The sequence below is a fragment of the Vombatus ursinus genome, unplaced genomic scaffold (genome assembly GCF_900497805.2).
Source record: "Vombatus ursinus unplaced genomic scaffold, bare-nosed wombat genome assembly UNPS02014841.1, whole genome shotgun sequence".
Lineage (NCBI taxonomy): Eukaryota > Metazoa > Chordata > Mammalia > Diprotodontia > Vombatidae > Vombatus > Vombatus ursinus.
The window spans coordinates 22,587,930-22,593,318 of NW_020954619.1; positions in this window are offsets into that span (position 1 = coordinate 22,587,930).

Consider the following 5,389-nt stretch of genomic DNA (forward strand, 5'->3'; position numbering starts at 1 on the left):
TCCCCATCCCCATCCCCATTTGTTGTATGAGGATACATCTCTTTAGTATCATGAACCTATACTAACTACCATCAACTGTGACTGATTGATGGCAGAAAGCCAACTCCAATTTGATCTCAGTCATGCATACTATGCAATCAAATAATCAGCTATCATTTGGAGTGAATTTTCTATGAGATCCTCTCTTTTATTGGCTTTGATTTGAACTTCATTTTCATTTAAAAAAAGAACATATTTTTATGGGAGTTGTATGGAAAATGTCCCATAATTTTGGGCATTGTTTCACTCCTTTTCCAAGAAGAATACCCTGCAGTATGAAAAACTGAGTTAAGAGAATATTGCAGTAGTCCTTGCTTAAGTGATAAAATTCTGAACCAGGGAAAGGAAGGACTAGGCAGAAGAGATATGTTGAAGGTAAGATTGATAGGATTCCTAACTATATGGATGGAATCATGGGAGAAGAGTTAAAAATGAAATTTAATAGGAAAAAATGTGATTATTCCACTAAAATCTTCCATTGATGTCTTATCATGGTGTGAAGTCAGTCTAGGCTCTTGAAGGTCGAACATAAGCTCTGGAAGGTGCTAAAAAACTGGATTGCTTTGGGTAAGGCCCTAGTGATAGCCTATCTCTGTCCTCCAAGGACTTGTCTAGCTAAATGTGACGAAACTCATCATCAGAGGATTGACCACTGCCCAATGACTTTTTTTTTTTTGGCTGTAGTAGCTCACAAAAAGCAGTTATGAAAATGTAGAGGGTTAGAAATATGCATCGGTGGATGATACGCCTACTCTAATGAAATCGCAGCTCCTTGAAGTACTTTTTAAAAAAAAATTTTTTTAAGGCAATTGAGGTTAAGTGACTTGCCCAGGGTCACACAGCTAGTAAGTGTCAAGTGTTTGGTCTGAGGCCAGATTTGAACTCAGGTCCTCCTGACTTCAGGGCCTGTGCTCTATCCACTGCGCCACCTAGCTGCCCCTTCTTGAAGTACTTCAGCCTTCAGGTTAAAAAAAAAAAAAGCCAACTGGGTCCAGAAGTATAATATGTACAAGATCTGCTTGAGGGCTAAGCCTCCATGACTCTGGGTCCTGATGGATGAACTTTCACCTTACCTTGCTTGGAACCAGGTCTCCACATCACTTTCTTGCCATTTTTGAACCACGCCCATGTCCTCCTTCTCTTATTTGTCTTCTTGAATCAGAGTGTAAGTTCTTTGAGGACAGAGACAATCTTTCCTGCTTATTTTTATGTTCTTAGCACTTAGCACAATGCTTCGCAATAGTTAAAGCTTAATAAATATTCTTTCATTCCATGTCCAGTTCAAATGTCACTTCCTACCTGAAGCCTTTCCTGATACCCCCAGCTTCTAGGGATTCCCCACCCCAAAATTATCTTTTATTTACTTTATGTTTTGTACATACTTACAGATTTATATATTGTTTCCCTTGATGGAATGTAAACTTCTTGAGGGCAGGGACTATTTTATTTGTGTCTTTGTATCCCTAGTGTCTAGCACAGAGCCTGGCACATAGTAGGTACTTAATAATGCTTTTTGATTGATCACATGATCAGTGCCATAGGTATAGCCAGGAAGATCTGCATATCTTTGGAAAGCATCTCCATTGGCCCTTGTCCTTAGCCCAAGCTTCATGTGTACCTCTAACAATAACTGTTTTTAAAAATTTGAAAGGTTATGCAGAAAAGGCATTAGATTTGTTAAATGTTCTAGAGGAAGGAACTAGGCAGAAGCAATATTTCAGTTCATCTAAGAGTTGGAAGGTACTTTAATTAGTCCAATATTTATCTGAAGCATAAATTCCTTCCACAATATTTCCAATAAGTTGTTATCTAGCTTCCACTTGAAGACTTCTAATGATAGGGGACTGACTGCTCCCTAAGGTAGCTTATTTCATTTTGAGACAGCTGTATTTATTAGGAAGCTTCCCCTCAGATTCACCAATATCTCCATTTCTCCAGTAACTTTTATCCATTTCTTAGAACCTGCTTAGTCATTCCCAGCAATATTGTAATTCTCAACTGGAGCTGAGTTACCTGAGTTAGCTTTTTTGAATGGGAGGCATCAAGACTTTTTACACTTGGTTTCAGAGCAAAAGAAGTCTCAATAAAATGAATTCTCACCATTGGTCAAGTGATTATTGTGAATAGTACTGGTTGATTTAGAACTAATATATTTCTTGGAAAGGGTTCAGATCTGGCAAGAGTTTAGAAAGCAGAAGGGAGAGTGTTGCTTTAATCTGCAAATGGCAGAGCTGAGTAGACCTGGGTTCTAATAATTTAAGGTAAAAATAATTATTAGAGGTAGCCAAAAGTAGAATGGGCTACCTCAGGAGGTAGTGGGTTCCATTCCACTTGGCATCTTCAAGTAAGACTAGATGATCATTTATCAGGTATGTTGTTGAAGGAATTCTTACTCAGGTACATATTAGGTGAGATGGCCTCTGAAGTCTCTTTCAATTCTCAGATTCTGTTTGTATAAACTTGATTAGAAGCACAAGAGCTGGCCAGAACAGAAGTAATGGGCAGGGCTGATAGACATAAATTTTTTCTCAAAAAGTTTCCCTTTCCATGACTTTCTCTTTTCTCTCCCTGTTAGGCAGGAGAACAGAGGCTCCTTAGTTCTTTTCTTATACTCTGTCTTTCTTGTTGTGAAGAGAATTGTTGCTCTTATATTTCTCTTGGGTGGTTGCATGTCAGACCCCACTAGGCTTAGGATAGGTATGGACTGGTAATCCATTTCCATACTCTTTTTAGGTGAAAATTAAATTTTTTTCCTATTTAGGATCATTGTTATGGATTCTCTTTGCATTGTATAGGAGTCAATTTTGATTAGTTTGCATATTTGTATTTTTGTAGGTAGCCCTGACTATGTCATTATTCTACTCAATAGGCTCCCTTTTACTTCTAGTATGAAATATAAATATAAATGCCTCTGTTTACATCTTCACAAGCTGGCCCCATTTTACTTTTCTGCCTAGTTTCACATTACTTCTGTCCCTATGCTCTATGGTCCAGCTAAATTGGCTTTCTTACCATTCTTCATACTTAATATTCCATTTCCCATATCTATGGTTTTACACTGACTGTCCCCCATGCCTAGAATGCCTTCTTTCTTTACCTCTGTCTCTTGGAATCTTTCTTTTCCATCAAGATCCAACTCAAGCACCACTTTCTTTTTGACATCTTTCTTGGTCCTTCCACCTCTTAGTGTTTTTCTATACTTCAAGGATAGAAGGACACAAGGATCTTGTATGAGTTTCATATGTGTTTTGTGTAGGTATATGTATATGTTTATTGTACATATATACATATGTGTGCATATATGTATACTTTATGCAAATATATGCATCTAACTGGTTCTCTCCTGACTGATTAAATGTGGCTCCATCATAAACAAATTGAGAGAAAGCAATCAAACCCAATGATCTAAGTAGAGAAATACCCACATTTGTAGGGGAGGATAGGATGGCAAAATAGTTAAATGTTCTTGTTCTTAAAATCAAAGAACCTGTTCTCAACCATGTCACTTACTTAACTCTGTAACATTGGATAAGTCAATCAGATTCTATGATTTTTTAAAATGTGTCTTTTTATTCCCAGGCTTAGCAGTGTCTGACATATAATAGGTGCTTAATAAATTCTTGTTAACTGAGTGATTCTCTGGGCTCTGATTCTTCATTTGTAACATGAAGGTTCAAGAAAAAAAATGACCTCTTGTCTCTCTTATAGTTCTAAAACCTATGATTCTGCAATCTCATCTGGAACATCCCTGACAGCCTCTGCTTAAATATATCCAGTGGCAAGGAGCTCACATACACATCTCTCACATTCTCTCTCCCCCCAGGCCCCCCTCAAAAAAAAAGTTGAAATTGGCTCAGGGAAGGCATTTCCTCTGATTATCCTCTGGAACACAGAGGTAAAAATCAAGGGAAGAGGCTCCATCACTTCTCCATTGTGTTAAGGACTATTAGGGAACTAGAAATAAATTGGAATTCCAAAGGAAGACAGAAATGGATGCTGTCACATTTCTCTAGGTTTCAACAGTCTCTGATACAGATCCCAGTAGAATTTTGGCTCCTTGAGGGCAAGAACTATTCCCTTGATTTAGCACAGTGCAATTATATAGTAATGTCTTAATAAATGGAGAATGAGTAAATTGAGCTGATAGTACTAAGGGAGGAAGAAGGAGGAGGACTCCATTCTCAGCAGAAAGCTCTGGAAACTGAAGTGACAAAATTTTTTTGCCTCTTGACACTATGGCTTAGTCTTTTGTCCTGGGACAGCAAGAGGAAGAGCCAGGAGTGCTGCCTGAGTAGAAAACCCAACCCCCTTGAATCTGCCAGCAGGGAAAGCACCTTGGTCCCTTCTGTTTGGTGGTTAGGAGAAAGACTAAGTTTTCTCAATTGGGACCTAGCCCAGGAAAAAGTACCAAATGATTCATATTGTCTTAAGACTCAGGGCTGATTTCTCTGACATACTCTGTCCCAAAAGCTCTACCTTTCCTCCCAGGAAAGCAGTGCGTGGAATGTGAATTCCCTCTTCCATCACTGATGATTGCCACCTTACCTGGAGAAATTTGAGTCAGGATGATAAAGAAGGTCAACATGAAGCAGAAGATCCTCATGGCTCAGCTGTCAACAGAGAGGAGGGTGTAGAACAGGAAGACTTGACTTCTCTAGCTTCTCTAGGAAGCAGTGTCCTACTCTATTTTCTAAACTAACTCATGCAGGGCCCTGAGGCAACTTTGGCCAAGGAAGTTAATTGAAATCAAATAGATACCCATGCTTCATTAAATAGTGAGTGGGCTAATCATTAGAGGTGACCTGAAAAGGAATGTGAAGACAGTAACTGCTCATACCAATACCTTTTCTGAAATACCCTACCCGTCCTTTCTGCCTATTCAGTGCTTATCTAGTCTTCAGAGTCTAACTCCAGTCCCTCCTTGTAGTGAAGTCATATCTCCCCAGGGCAGCCTGAAATTATTTTTTTCTTCTTTTGCTTGCTCCGAGTGTAAGGCAGCTCATACTACTGGATCACTGGATGGGTGACTTATCTCCTCATTGTAAACACTTTGAGGATGAGGACCTTGTCCTTGTGTTTCTGAAATCAAGCACAGTCCCTTCCTGTGGAAGCTATTTCATAAACACAAATCTGTCACTATATGATATTTGGCATGTCTTTTATTCTTTCTGTTACACAGTCTCCTCATCCATAAAATGATGAGTTGGACTAGATGGTTTCCAGCTCTGACATCTATGATTTCATTCTGAATAGAGGTTGCAATTTTACTTTCTCATACTTGGCTTGTAGAAAAATTTAGTGTACCATGACTAGCATCCGATGTCAGAGAAATAGCTTGTCTCTCTGGGCC